We start from the raw sequence: 15,202 nt of genomic DNA, 5'->3' as shown, positions 1-15,202 counted from the left end.
TACTCCCTCTGGGGCAGCTCACCCAGGGTGCACTGCCCAGACCTGGGGACATCGGTCCCAGCCGAGCCTCTAGTGACTTTTCAGGCACCGGTCAGTGACTATGGACTAATTCAGGCCGGACGCTGCCCCAGAAGCGATGGGAGCGCGCGTTTCCCATGTGGAAGCACTCTTCTTGGTGTATCCGCGCCGCGCCAGCTTTCCTTGTCCCAGGGATGGCTCTGCTGGGTGCTGTCGAAAGGGGTCCAGGACCAGAGGGAATGGCTCGGGTTTGTGAGGCAGAAATAACAGATCACTCCACTCCGTGGGGAGATTCAAGAAGGATAAAGCGCGTGTGAGTGTTTGATGTGAGTAGAAAAGCTACTACGTGAGCCCCAGAGCCTCCAGCCCCGCAGTCCCTGAGTTGGACGCCCCGGGGGCTGCTGGCGCGTGAGACCCCAGGTGCTCCCGGAGGACCGGGTCGAGTTCCGGCGAAGGGGCCGGTGGGTGTGCGGAGGGTCCGGGGGGGCTCCCCACGCGCGCCCGGGGGTCGGGGCCCGCGCAGGAGCGGGCGCGCGGGGAGCTGAGGCAGGTGCGAGGCCGGGTGCCGCCCGCGAGGAGCCCCGGGGGCGTGTTGGCTCGGCGCGGCGGGGCGGGGGCGGGGAGGAGGCGCGGGGCGGAGCGCGGGGCCCGGGACCCGCCGGCCGGCGCCGGCCCTGCACTCAGAGCCGCGGCCGCCACCGCCGCAGCCAACTCGGGCCCAAGTTCCCGGCCGCGGCGGAGAGGAGCGCGCAGCCGGCGGCCCGAGCCCCGCGCAGGGCCCGGCCTCCTCCGCTCGGCCGCCGCCCGCGCCCCGCCTCCGCCCATCGGCTCGGACCCGGCGCCGCGCGGAAGCCCTCGGGGCAAGGAGCGCGGGCTCCGCGGGGGCGACCGGGCGACCCCCGGGGCCGGGCGGACACTCGGCGGGACCGGAGCGCAGCGCGGAGAGTCGGCGCCCCCGGCCGCCGCGGCCCCGCGGGCGCTAGAAGGGCCGGCCGGGCAGAGAGCGAGCCGGAGCCCGCGGGCCTGACAAGCCGCGGACGCGCAGGTAAGCCTGGCGGCGGCCGGGAAAGCAGAGCCCACGCCCCGCCGCCCAACCTCCCCGCGCCCGCGGGCCGGTCGGGGCACCCGGATCGGGAGCGGGGAGGTGCGGTCCGGGAGGGGCCTCCCCTCCACCCCCCGCGCCCGGGGGCCGCGAGCTCGGCCCGGGACGGGTCTGAGGGGCCGGGGCCCGGCGGCGCGGGGGGCGCGCAGGGGAAGGGGTCCCCGCCGCCGAACAAAGCTGGGGCCGCGGGCTCTCGCCGCGCCCGGGCCGCGCCGCCTCCAGCCGGCAGGTAGCGAGGGTCCCCGCCCTCCCGGCGGGCGGGTGTCGCCGCTTTCGGTCCCCGGGCGGCGACCGCGGAGCCGCGGGGAGCCGCCCCCGGGCGCGCAGGCTCGGCCCCGGCCCGTCCGCGCGCCGCGAGCCCCCGAGCTTCCCGCGCGCTTTTCCCGGCTCGCTCGGGCCCAGCTGGGGTCCGCGGTGGGGTCTGCGCCCCGCGCCCGCCAGACTGTGGCGAGAGCTGCATCTGGATTCTTTTAACCCCCGCGAGCAGTGCTAGTTTGGTGCCTGGATTCCTGCCTAAGCCCGAGCAGGTCTCCGGCTGGTCTTCCTAGTTTTCTGTTTTCTTTCATTGCGCCTCCGCTCGCCCTGCCTCTTCCATCCCAGCCGGGAGAGGTGCGGGGTGGCCGTTCTCCACCTCCTCGTGGAGCCGCAGGCGATATTTGGCCACGCACTCTAGTTAGAGCCCCCGTTCCTAGATGTTCTCATCCTGCAAGTCTTCGTGAGAGACCATTTCACTTGCCTGGAGCGGGACTGCTTCTGTTTTGCAGAGAGGGGAGCTGAGTGGTGACCCAGCTGTTCTGGGGAACTTGCTCTCCACTTTCCCCCGGGCCTTCTTCACTGCTTTTGCCACCTGGCTGCTTGGCAACAGCGTTCAGTTGCTACCACCCTGGGCAGAGTTTCAGCCTGGTACCTGGAGGAGAAAGGCCAGGATCGTGTTACCAGTCTAGCGGCCAAGGAAAGGCCCGCTTGCCAGAGCTGTGATGCCATCAGCGTGGGTGTGGGCAGAGTCGCGCTCCTGGCCACACACCAGCACCCAGGCAGGCACAGGGCTGGAAGCTTAGGGTGACCCCCCCCGAGGCTGGCCCTGAGGCAACACGGGGGCCAGGGCGCGGCGGGCACACTCTGGGAGAGCTGAGGACCCTTTCCTGGACCCCGGCCCTCCTGCTGCTGACTCAGATGTGCAGTTTACTTATGAAAGGCAAGGCTCCGATCTCAGGCGTGGGTGAGCGAGGCCCGGCCCCGAGCTTGTGCCCACACGCCCGCCAGGAGCACACGCGCGCCCCCCGGCAGACCCGCCGACCTGTGGAACGTGGAAGGCTGAGTGGTGGTTTCCTCTGTTTCAAAATAGCATCTGTTCTCTCTTCACACAGAAGATCTGTGGTTATAAATAGCAGGAGGAAGGAGGTGCGTCTCCTGGGAAGGAAGGGCAGTGCTCAGAGCCCTCTGCACGCTCGCGGGAGGAGTGATGGGGCTGGGCTCTTTGTGGGGACGTCCAGTCCGGGGCCCGAGGCCAGAGGCAGACTGGGGCCAGGTCCCCGCCCCAAAAGGCGCAGGTGGAGCAGACGCAGGGAAGGAGGTTCGTGGAGCAAAGCACCTACCGAGGTGACATGTGGATAAGGACCTAAGGGCAGCCCCCCTTCGTTCCTCGGGCGTGGGACCTGCTGGGGTCTGCCTGCCGGGAAGCAGGAGCAGCCCTGCTCTCCCAGGCCCCGACCTCCCGTGTATTCCAGTGTGAATGTGTGACAGGCGTTTGCTCGGTGTGCCCGAAAGCAGCCCTCTTCGTGTCCTTTGGTCGTGCTCATGTCTCCAAGGGTGTCTTGTTGGCTTGAAACAACTGTTTTCTGAAAAAAAAATTTCTATGCCCGAAGCGTAAGCCAGATTGCTGGGAGCCACGTGCTGTGAAAAGAGGAAATCTGGGATCATTCTTCACCCGCGCGTTTCACGCTGGGCGTGCCCGAGCGGCAGCTGGAAGGTTTTTTGTTGGCTCTCCTTCAAGAAGGACAGGAGCCCAGGTGAGGCTGTTCTAATTTTCACCCCTGGGATGGCTCTGCGGGTCCTGGACGGCCATGCCGGCATGTCTAGCAGGGGCCAAGGGCTTTACCTGAAGCGCTGGTGCTAGCCGCCTCCGGAGTAAGCGCCACTGAGCCCACAGAGCTTTCCTGTTCGCTGCTCTGGTCTGTGCTCCCGAGCTCCTTTCCAACCTGCCTGTCATTCATCCCCTCATCATCTTCCGAACAGGTCCTCAGACGCCACCTGTGCTCCATCCGCACACCTGAACATGGTCCTCAGGGTTTTCAGTGGTTGGTTGGTTGGTGCTGTTTCTGTAGCCCCTTCAAGTCTCACAATAGCAGATGGAGAAACCCCGAGTGAGGGGAGGATGTGGGGCTCCCCATCCTCACCCCAGGGGCGTCCTGGCTGGTTTCCATTAAGTGTCTTCAAACTGCCTCCAGCAGTGCAGAGAGATCCAGCAGAGGGCTTGGGAACGGATGCTGTGATGAAGGTGAAAGGCCCTATCGTTTTCCGTCTGAACCACCTTTCATGGTAAAAGTCACCTTCTCCCAGCTTAGCTGGGATGAAGTGAGAGAGTGGCGTGGACATATATACGCTACCAAATGTAACATAGATAGCTAGTGGGAAGCAGCCGCATAGCACAGGGACATCAGCTCGGTGCTTTGTGACCACCTAGCGGGGTGGGATAGGGAGGGTGGGAGGGAGACGCAAGAGGGAGGGGATATGGGGATATATGTATATGTATAGCTGATTCACTTTGTCATACAGCAGAAACCAACACACCATTGTGAAGCAATTATACTGCAATAAAGATGTTAAAAAAAAGGTCACCTTCTCCCCATCTCTGAGGGGCGACTGTCCACTCCCCCAGGCAGCGAGTTGGCAGATCTGGGAGAGCGGACCTGCAGTTTGGTCCAGTCTGGCCGGCCTTGGCAGTGATGGCCCACTCGTCGCAGCCCCCCAGTCGGCTCTGTTTACCTGGGTAAATTTAAGCCTCCACCCCTCATCCCAGTTTGACCCACTGGCTCTCGGTCTCGCCCTGTGGCCGCTGGGCAGCGTTTCCAGACTTTCTTGCCCTGTAGTTGCAGCTGGGTCTTTCCCAACCGTGCAGCCTGAGTTCTCCTCCAGACTCTCTAAAGCTGGCCTCTCTCCTCCCATCTTCTGCCCACGGGGCTTTCTTCCCAGCTCTTTTTGGAAGCTGGTTAGTACTGGGGAAGCTCTCCCTCCAAATGTCAGGCACAGAAGAGTTTCAGGGAGCTCAAGCCTGGCCACCTAGACCCTCGTGCTGACTGTAATTGTCGCCAGCCCAGCCCAGGGCCCCAGGGCCCCAGGGCCCCCTTGGGAGCAAGTGCAGACCCTAAAGACACAGGGATGTTTTCTCAGACACAGGGGTGTTTCTTTTTGCACCCCGACCCTCCAAAACCCAGGAGGACTCAGCCCGCCTGTATGTCCTGTTGTTGTGTGAGGTTTCGAGGGGAGGGGTGCCTTGTAGCATCTCCTCTGGGGGCTCAGTTGTCTCTCCCGTCATGTGGCGCTTGGGATTAGATTGCCCTGGAGGCCCTTCCAGTTCTAACAGGCTGTTGTTTCAAACAGCTCTAGCTGGTTCCGTTTTGGAAATCCCTCTGCTGTGGACCAGGCCCGGGGGTGGGGAGGCAGCCAGTCAAAGGCGTCTGTTCCCGATGGAGGGGCGGTGACGGAGGGGCGTCGGGGCTGCCTTCGCAGTTACTGTTTCACCCCCTGCAGGCCTGCAGGCAGGGCTTGTGGGCCAGCTGGAGGCGCAGGTTGTGCTCCTGGCTTTGGGCTCCGGCCCGGAGGGGCCCCTGTGGTTAGCCGGCCTCCCAAGAATGGCTCGAGGCCCTGTGTCCAGCTGCTGGTGACTTAGGGGCCAGGGCCTGAGTTCCTGGGGGGCACCCAGGGTCCCTGAGCCCCAGAAATGCTAACCCCTCCAGGGTCACTCCTGTCTCACTGATTGATAAAGGGTCGGGGTGGGTTTCCCGAGGTCTTGGCTTCACTGTGAGAAGTTCCTGGTTTACAGACTTTAGCCCCCGAAGGTCACATCCAAGTTATCTGGAATGTCCAGCCAGTAGATCTGCTCTGAGCCCTGCTGGGAGAGCAAAAGAAATGAGAACAAAGCTTCTCTGACACGGGCTCGGGGTGACCTGTTCGCTGCCGGGTCTCACTCTGTCCTCCTTTCGGAGGGGACTTTGGGGGAGAAGCCTCAGAGCAGCCCTGGGCTCTGTTCCTGCTGTGCGCCCCCTTCCGCTTCCCAGCAGATACCCAGAGATGATGGCGTTCCTGTCTGAGGGCGGTTGGAGGAAGTTGATTCCCTTTGTGGAATCGTCTCTAAGGTTATATACCTCACCCGTGCTCGTTGGGAAGTTTCTCCTGGGAAACTCTGAGTAACGAATTACTAGATACTTCACACAGATCTTGTCTGGCTACAAGACCTGCAATCACTGTAACTGAACCTTTAAAGAGATTTTGTATTTAAGCGTAAGGCTAGAAATGTCCGCTGGGGAGCAGGGGCTGGTGGATGGCGCGAGGGTCCTGGGCGGCACTGTGGCTTATGCCCCGAGTCCGCAGGCTGCGGGAAGCTGAGACGCTAGAGGCTGGGCCTCAGGGTGGCACTGCGGCTGTGGCCCGGCCCTCAGAAGCCAGCCACGCAACTCAGCTTCTCTGTACCTCGGTTGCCTCACTTGTAAGTGGAAACAGTAACTGTCTGTTCCTCTCGCGTGGTTGCAGAGAGGCAGTTGGTGGTGAGGTCTGGGTGTGCAGGGCACTAGGCTGTGCAGGGCTGGGCGTCGTTGGCTGCGAGCTGTGAGGGAGGAACCTGGAACCCGCCCTGCTGTTAACAGAGCTGCCCGTGTCAAGCGTGTGCCCGCCAGTCCTGGAAGGGAATGACTCTCGTGGGTGTCAAACGCATCCCATCCGGCGTGACGTCCATGGGATGGAGGGTCTCGGTTTGTGGAGCGACCACCGACGGGAGGGGCTGGGTGTTCAGCGTTGGCTGTTGTGAAGAGAAGGAAAAGTGGACGCTGTCAGGATGCCGACGGGGCCTGTAGGCTGGGGGTCGAGCAGGGCCCCGCCTCACACGAGTCTGTCCTTTTAACTAAGCAGGTGCCGGGAGAGTCCCTGCGTTTGGAAACCACTCAAGATCTTGACATGTTGTCTTTTCTTGTTCTTAAAATGTAACCTCTGCAAAATCAAACCTGAAGTATGCTTTAAATACACAGGGGGAGATCCCCCGAGGGCATCTTCCTTTTCCCCAGGCCAGGTCCGTCCACCCTTGAGACGAGCCGCAGAGCACCTGTGAAGGGCCTCGCCCTCAGGTACGCCCAGGAGCCAGCAGGGCCGAACGGCGGGATGGAGGGGAGGGCGGTGGTAGCAGCCAGCTGTGGAGCAGGGTCCAGTGCACACTGGAGGGGCTTTTCCCACCTAGAGGTGTTCAAATCCACTGACTCCGCCCCACCAAAGGCCTCTGCTGGCTGGACGTTGTCCCAGACTTTCCTTGTGACCACGGGGGACCTCGAGCTGACAAGTGGGGACCCACTGGCTTTGCAGGAGACAGGCCCTTCTCCAAGGTGGAGGTCAGGCCTCACCTAGGGGGTTGGGTCAAGTCCTTTAACTTGTCAGAGCCCAGAGGCTGCCGTCCCCAGCCCTGCCCCTAACCTAGTCTCCAGCTGCGCCGACAGTTCCACCTCTCAGAGTGTCAGGTTCGGGGCCATCACACATGGGCTTCCCTGCAGATTTTGTGTATCTTTCTGGATACAGTAAGTCCCCTACATACGCACCTTCAAGTTGCAAACTGTCAAAGGTGTGGACGTGCGTTCGCATGTCCAGTCACGTAAGTTAGTGCACGTGTCTGGCGTACGTTGTCACGTGTGTGCATCCCCTACAAGTGGCTGTGCTTTTGTGTACTTTACTGTACGGTACTGTATAGAGCACAGTAGTACAGTGTCTTTATTTCCAGCCCAGAACCCGCGCCATCAGCGTCAGGCGTGAGTGACAGTGCAGCTTCCTCCGTCTCCTGTTGCTGGCGACCCTTCAGCTCTACCATCTCCCACCTCCTCTCCCTCCTCCAGGCAGTAACTCTTCCTGCCTGTTCACTCGATGGCAGCCCCCGTGTGCCAGCTGTTGTGCTGGTGCTACTGTACTTTTCAAGGTGCTGTACTGTAAGATTAAACATGTTTTATTTTTTGTGTTTGTTTTTTATGTATTACTTGTGTGAGAAGTACTATAGACCTATCACAGTACAGTACTATCTATAGAGCCGATTGTGTTCGTCGGGCACCGAGGCTAACTCTGTTGGACTTACGAACAAATTGGACTTATGAACGTGTTCTTGGAACGAAACTCGTTCGTATGTAGGGGACTTACTGGATTAACAGGGAGTTTGCACGCTTCCCAGAAAATACCCTCCTTAGCTCCGCTGCAGTTAAACATAACCCAGACCCCACACCGTGGTCTACCAAGCTCCCTGTGGCCGGTCCCGCCCTCCTGTCCACGTGGCGCACGTGATGCTGTGGGCGGTCCTCTCTGTGCTGGATGGACCCCTACCCTCAGGCCCCAGCGGCAGAATTGCCCCCACACACACTCTCTATTCCTGGCTCTTTGCTCTAGAGCACTCATCACCGTCTCAGACTCTCTTTTTTGTTAGTTCCTGTTAAACGTCTGCCACCCTGTGTCTTTCCTGTTCTCCACGCATCCTTGGGGCTGAAACAGTGTTGACGGTGCCTGAGCTTAAAGGTGCTCCCAAAATAGCTGTGACTGTTGATCTTAGGGCAATGAGCTTTGTGATTGTATAGGATGTTCTTTGCTAGAAAAGGCCTATTTTGCCTAAAAAGATGCCATCCTTAATGATTTTTCTGTGGATTGAATTATTCATATAACAAATATTGGTCCAGGCAAGTCCCAGGCGCTGGGGATATAAGATACAGTCCCTGAACCTCAGAAGCTTTTGTTCTAGGAACTCCTATGTACAAACGGCAAGTATGCAGAATTAGAAAACCTCTTGAGAGGAAGCGCTGACCTGACCTCTGCTCAGGCTGGATGGTCGGCTGCTCCCAGGGGGACCTGGAACATCCCTCCCTGTGCCGTTGCTAGCGGGACATTTTCCACCCACGTGTGACCAGATGGAGACGTGGGGAAGGACCTGGGTTAGGAGCTCCGTGGGTGCATTGCGTGCACACAGCCATCTACCTCGCTAGGCTGTCATTCCGGACGACTGGCACCGTCTAGAAGTTACTAGCATGCACGTCTTTGGTCCCAGTGCCCAGCCAGTGTCCAGTAAGTCCCACTGAATATAATCTGAGAAGACCTGATAAGAAGGGTCTCTGTCTGCCTCGGGCGGCTGCACCGTCGCCCCGTCCTTGACGCTCGGTCTTGGCTTGGCCCCCAGATGCCTCACGCTCCCAGGCTCCCTCCTGCCTCACTGGCTGAGGTTCTGGGTGTTCCTCCTCTCCCCGGACCTCTTCTCTTCTCTACACCCTGCGACGGCTGTCAGTACCGCCCGCCCTCTTGCTCATCTCACGCCGTCGTCTCCTGCTGGCCCCTCCCCCTTGACCTTCAGACCGCTATCTCGATTGCTCCAGCAGCACCTTCTCTAGAAGGTCTGAGGGGCATCCCAGCCTGACCTTCTGACCTGTCCCCTTAGACCTGCTCCCTCTCACCCTCCAAGTCGCTCGCGCCGTAAGCCCTGGATCCTCCTTGGTTTCTCTCCTTCTCTCACGGCCCACATCCCGTCCAGCAGTGGATCGTTTTTGTTTTTGTTTTTTTCGATACCCGGGCCTCTCACTGCTGTGGCCTCTCCCGTTGCGGAGCACAGGCTCCGGACGCGCAGGCTCAGCGGCCATGGCTCACGGGCCCAGCCGCTCCGTGGCACGTGGGATCTTCCCGGACCGGGGCACGAACGCGTGTCCCCTGCATCGGCAGGCGGACTCCCAACCACTGCACCACCAGGGAAGCCCAGTAGCAGTGGATCTTGACATGTCTAATTTCCCAGAAGATCCCCAGACCCCCGGCCTCTCCTCACCCCTCCACGCCCCCCTCCTGGCTCTGTCCACCACCAGCAGCCTCCCAGCTGGCCTCCCTGCTGCAGCGGCGGCCGTCCTGCTCAGACAGGTCAGATCGTGTCACTGTTCTGCTCCTAGTGCTCTGCTGGCCTCCCGGCTCGTGCAGGAGAAAGGCGTCCCTTTTCAGTCTGTACCACAGTGACATGTGCGAGCACGTGAGCATTTTCAGACACGTGTGTGTTTCTTCTGTGCGTGTCCCCCTCTGGAAGGTGGTCCCTTGAGGGCAAGGGCTGCCCCTGTCCTCACCCTCGGTGCCTGTCGGGCCCGGCCGTAGCACGTGCCCAGGGATGTCGAGGCAGGGCGTGGGGAGAGCTGTGTACTGGTCCCGGCGAGTAGCTGCGTCTCTGCAGAGAAGGCGCCGTGCTTCCTCTGCCTTTGGGCTCATGAGCTGCCTGGCGAGGAGCATGGGGCCGCTTTCCTCTCCTTGTGCCCCCAAACCGTGTTTCTAAACCTTGACACTGTTCATTTTGGGCCCAATGAGTCTTTGTAGCAGGGGCTGTTCTATCCATCGTGCGGTGTTTAACAGCATCCCTGACCCCACCCACTAGACGCCAGTAGTACCTGCCCTCCGGTGTGATGACAACCAAAAATGTCTGCAGACATTGCCCGTTATCCCCTGGGGGCAAAGTTGCCCCTGGTTGAGAACCGCTGTTCTAAAGGGTGTCTGTTCCTTTCCTGAGAACCTTTCCTTATTTCCGTTTCCCTTAAATCCCTTGGAATTGTTATCCGTTTTGCATCCTGTCTGGGGGCTCTTGCCTGGGCGTGAGCCCTCATGTGAGGGATGTGAATTAGGGCCCCCGCTCTCCCACCAGCTGTTGGTCCCTGGTCCAGTCGCCAGGGACATCAGTCACCTGCTCCCGGACGGTCACCCTGCCGCCCTGGGTCCGTCCCCTGCTCGGCATCCTTGAGTGACTCCTTGTGACCCCACTGAACTGATAGAATATCTTGACTGTGGTGTTCAGTAGCCTTCAATCCTCACCCTGCCAACATTCCCAGGCTTCTCTCCTCTGCTTCTCTGTGTCCCGTTCCCCAATGTCCACTTGAGCCAGGCGCCCTCCCCCCCCCTTCCTGTGGGAACCTGCCTGTCCGTCAAGGTGCACCTCAGATGCCAGCCCCCTGCCCGCCTCTGTCAGAAATGCCCTCTCTGGCTGGGAGCTTGCAGGCTGCTGCAGTTCAGAGGTCATGTGTGTGGCCCTTTTCACACTTTGTCTTACATCGTGATCATTTGTGTTCACGTCTCATCCTCCCTACCAGGCACGTGGCTGGTTACGCTGTGTTCTCAGCAGATCTTCGGGGAGGCCCTCTGTGCAGCTGGGGCAGTGCAGGGGACCACGTCAGGGGGTGACTGGCCTTCCTGCTGACCGGCGGGTCCCCTGAGAGTGGGGCGTTCTGCAGCAGAAGGGTTGTTGTTTGCTGTGCAGTTGTTTAGACAGTGGAAGCCTTCCGGGCTCCAGGTTAGCACGGCTGTGATTTCCAGGCTTGTGAAGGCCTTTGCCCTCCCTGCTTTCTGTCCCCCGTGGAGTGGAAAGCGCGTGGCCTTTGGGGGCAAGTGGATGGACGTGGGTTTGAGTCCCCACTCAGCCATTCACACCTGATAGACCCCACCATGGCTGCCGAGCTTTTCTGAGCTCCCTGTTCTTCATCTTTTAAACAGGGATAATAACGGCCAACTCCTAGGGTTATTCTGAGAATCCACTGTGATGATTTGTGTGAATTAGGGCAATTCCTGCACGGAGTCAGTGTCAGCCCCCTTCTTTAACTCTCTGCTAAACAGATTGAAGGTGTCAAGGGGCCGTCACCCAGATGCTCCAGTGCCTGCTCGGGGTTTGGGCCAGAAGGGCTGAGTGTTTGTAACTTGGCTGGTTTGGGCAGTGAGGAGACAAAGGGAATCTGAAAGTTCGCCTCTATGACAGCTGCTCTCACGAGGCGCTCTTGTGGGCGCACGGCTCCAGGCTCTTGGAATTTTCCTTGAAGGACCCAACCTGAGTGGGTCCCTGGAGTAGTCCCAGCAATCAGCATCGTTACCACTCGGTAGTATTGAGAAACTAATGAGCTAGTGACGCCTAAGAAGGTTATCACCCCAGTTGGAGAAAGCTGGTCATGGATTACCGTATTTCATCAATACTGAGACACATTGTAAAAATGTATTTTCTTGCCGTATAGTTGATTTACAAAGTCGTGTTCATTTCTGCTGTTCAGCAGAGTGACTCAGTTATACATATGTGTGTGTATATATTCTTTTTCATATTCTTTTCCATGATGGTTTATCACAGGATATTGAATATAGCTCCCTGTGCTCCACAGTAGGACCTTGTTGTTTATCCACTCTATATATAACAGTTTGCATCTTCTAATCCCAAACTCGAAATCCATCCCTTCCCCACCCCCTCCCCCTTGGCAACCACACGTGTGTTCTCTATGCTAAGACACATTTTAACATATCTGAGATCAGGATGCATCTTAAGGGATTCATTTGAAATTTAACATAGAGCTAGCTTAATAATCTTTTAAAATTTATTTTACTGAAGTATAGCTGATTTACAATGTTGTGTTAATTACTGCTGTACAGTAAAGTGATTCAGATATATATATATATAGATATAGATATAAATATATATAGAGAGAAATATAGAGATATATGTATAGAGAGAGAGATATATATATACACACACACATTCTTGGGACTTCCCTGGTGGCGCAGTGGTTGAGAATCCGCCTGCCAATGCAGGGGAAAATGGGTTTGAGCCCTGGTCTGGGAAGATCCCACATGCCGCGGAGCAACTAAGCCCGTGCACCACAACTACTGAGCCTGCACTCTAGAGCCCATGAGGCACAACTACTGAGCCCACATGCCACAACTACTGAAGCCCGCGCACCTAGAGCCCGTGCTCTGCAACAAGAGAAGCCACCGCAATGAGAAGCCCACGCACCGCAACGAAGAGTAGCCCCCGCTCGCCGCAACTAGAGAAAGCCCACGCACAGTAACGAAGACCCAACGCAGCCAAAAATAAATAAAATAAAATAATTTTTTAAAAAATATTCTTTTCCATTAGGGTTTATCCTAGGATATTGAATAGTTCTCTGCACTATCCAGTAGGACCTTGTTGTAGGATTCATCTTAAAGTCAATGTGTTTAATTGGATGGACTTTTCTCCCTTAGTGGGGTGGAATAATGGTGCATTTTGAGATAAATGGCATCTTAGATTTGGCGACATAAGTCAATGTCGTTGATCGCTGTTTATTAAGGTGACCTGTTGTCATTTCCTGGTGGCTGCCTTGGTGTTCCCTTGGAAATGTGCTTCTCTTGTTTGCCAAATAGAGTATTCAGAGTGTCACCTCCATGCTGACCATCTATTGACTAGAGTTAGAACTGAGGTGGGAAATTCTAGGCAAAGACCAGATGTCCCACAGACCTCGGACCCGGATGCTTGAGGACGGTCGGCCCCCTGTGGTCACCTGTGAATCAGAAGTCCAGGGTCACTGCCCCTGTGTTCCCAGGGACCTTGGACAAGCCTCCCTGGCCTCATTTGTAATTTGTTTGTTGGGGTTCACAATGTACCCCCCCAATGCCTACCTCACCAAGTTGTAGAATTAAGTGAGACGATGTGTGTGAAAGTGGCTTATAACCACTGTGAGGCACTGTTCATCCCTGCAGGATGTACAGAGTGGACAGGTGACCCAGAGACGTTTTAAATCCACTGACGAGACACAGCCCCTGCTGACTCAGCAGTGATTCCTACGTGGCACCTGTCCTCTCATTTCTCTATTTCTAGGAGAGAGTCTTTGAAAACTTTGTGGAAGCTTGTCTGGTGAGGCAAATCCTATCCCGAAGGATCAAAAGGAAGTTACATCCTATAACCAGAGTGCCGGGCTTTTTGTTTTTTCCATTTTATATTTTCCTGTTTCACTGCCTTGGCATTGGAAAGTATGTCAGAAAAAACATCATCAACATGAACACAAATGTGTTTATCATGAAAGAGGAAGTCTAATCTCTATGGGCAGTGCTTAAAAAATCAACTTTTGCAGCCCAGTAGGAGCCCGGTCCCGGCCCCAAAACTCACCAGCAGTGAGAATTCCCTGGCGGTCCAGTGGTTAGGACTCGGCGCTTTCATTGCTGAGGGTTCGGGTTCGATTCCCTGGTCGGAAAACTAAGATCCCGCAAGCCACACAGCCAAAAAATAACAAAACCAAAAACGAAACAAAACAAGACAACAAAATCCCCAGCAGTGTGACCACACCCAGAGGTGCTCTTGAACCAGCCACCCAAACCTTCTTGCCCTCTGTTTCCTCATCTGTTAGAGGCCGTTGAGAGGATTAAAGGAAACACATGGGGAGCACTTAGCAGGGCCTTGCCCGTGGAAAGCCGTGCCCAGCAGGTGTGCACTCTATGCTTCTAAACAACCCCGCAAGCCACTCTTGCACAATAGCCAGTGACTAGCTCTGCCTGCATCCTCGGACGCTGGGTTATGTCCGAAGACAAGGGGTCACCTTGGTGTTATTTTCACATTTAGACGTGGCATTAATAAGCTACACAAACCTGTCAATTCCACAGTAATCTGACCCCAGCGACTTTGCATTTTCAGATACAGTTTGTTATACTGTAACTGAATCAGGAGAATCCTGGTCTCGACTTCGCCAGACAGCTTTGAACTGTTTTCTTTCAAGTGAGATTGTCGAGGTGCACTGCCAATCGTCCTTAAGGAAGAGCCTGAAGTGGCGTGTAGCTTTTATGGGTGCAGCCTGGGAGGCCTGCTTCTGAAGAAACGTCCTGAGCTTCCTTCCACACGCTGTTTGCATCTGGAGGCTGGGGGAGATCTTGGCGGCCTCAAAACTCATAAGCTTCATGCATTCTGCCCTCTGTTTCTTCACGTGCTGCCCTGTATTGCCGCAGCTGAATGGGGGAGGGGGTGTGTGTGCAACTTTTTCTTTTCCTTTTTATTTATTTATTTATCGGCCAAACCACGCAGCATGCAGGATCTCAGTCGCCCGACCAGGGATCAAACCCATGCCCTCTGCAGTGGAAGCGTGGAATCTTAACCACTGGACCACCAGGGATTTCCCTTACTTTTTCTTTCTGATCAACTTTATTGAAGTATAATTTGCATGCAATATAATTCATCCATTGTTAAGTGTACAGTTCAATAAATTTGGACAAACCCATGCAACTGCCTCCAGAATCAAGATATTTCCACTGCCCCGGAAAGTCCCCTGGTCCCAGTACAGTCTCCACGCCAACACCCGCTGCCACTCAGGCAACCACTGCTCTGATTGATGTCGTTCTAGATTAGTCTTGCCTGTTCTAGAATTTCACATAAGCAGAATTATACCAGAATTCTCAGGGTTTTTGCTTCAGCTCTTTGCTGTCCGGCTTGGTTTGCTCAGCATCGTATCTGTGAGATTTTTCCGTGTTGCTGAGATATTAGTAGTTCATTCCTTTTCATTGCTGGGTATATACCATGGAATTCACTTTGGATGGGCATTCAGGTTATTCTAGATTTTGGTTAATATGACAGTCTCTGTCTTTTAATTGTCCTGTTTAGTCTATTTACATTTAGTACCATCTTTCAACTTTTTGTTTTGAAATTATTTGAGCTTTTTTTACAGAAATGTTGCAAAAAATAATTTCGTTTCCCCTAATGTTAACATTTTTCTATAACCATAGCACAGGAAACAACAGGAAATTAACATTGCTACAGTATTATTAAGTACGTCACAGATCTTCTTCCAATTTCACCAGCTTTTCCCTAATGTCTTTTTCTGGCCCCCAGTCCAATACAGTCCCGAGTCTCACATTAAATTTAGTTGTCATGTTGCATCAGTCTCCTGCAGTCAGTGACACTGCCTGGTGTTTCTCTTGTCTCCCTTGACCTTGACACTTGGATGTGTACACGTGCAGACTGTCCCTCCCTCAGTTTGGGTTGCCTGGTGTTTCCTCACGAGCAGGTCGTGGTTGTGCATTTTGGGCAGGAATACTACAGAAGGGACGCTCTGTCCCCTCAGTGCA

General features: G+C 56.2%; 1 protein-coding gene across 1 annotated transcript in view; it reads left to right on the top strand.

Moving 5' to 3' along the window:
- The first annotated feature begins 701 nt into the window (after nucleotides 1-701).
- The window catches only part of WNT5B (Wnt family member 5B), a 90,433-nt gene continuing 75,932 nt past the window's right edge, over nucleotides 702-15,202 (top strand). Inside the window, exon 1 of the mRNA XM_027093048.1 lies at nucleotides 702-1,063. The gene's annotated coding sequence lies outside the window, so the exon portion shown is untranslated. The remainder of the gene's footprint in view (nucleotides 1,064-15,202) is intronic.

Source organism: Aethalodelphis obliquidens, unplaced genomic scaffold, assembly GCF_003676395.1.
Source record: "Aethalodelphis obliquidens isolate GAN/ISIS:26980383/991018 unplaced genomic scaffold, ASM367639v1 scaffold83, whole genome shotgun sequence".
NCBI lineage: Eukaryota > Metazoa > Chordata > Mammalia > Artiodactyla > Delphinidae > Aethalodelphis > Aethalodelphis obliquidens.
The sequence above is the reverse complement of the archived record's forward strand: the minus strand, read 5'-3'. Positions and strand labels throughout refer to the sequence as shown.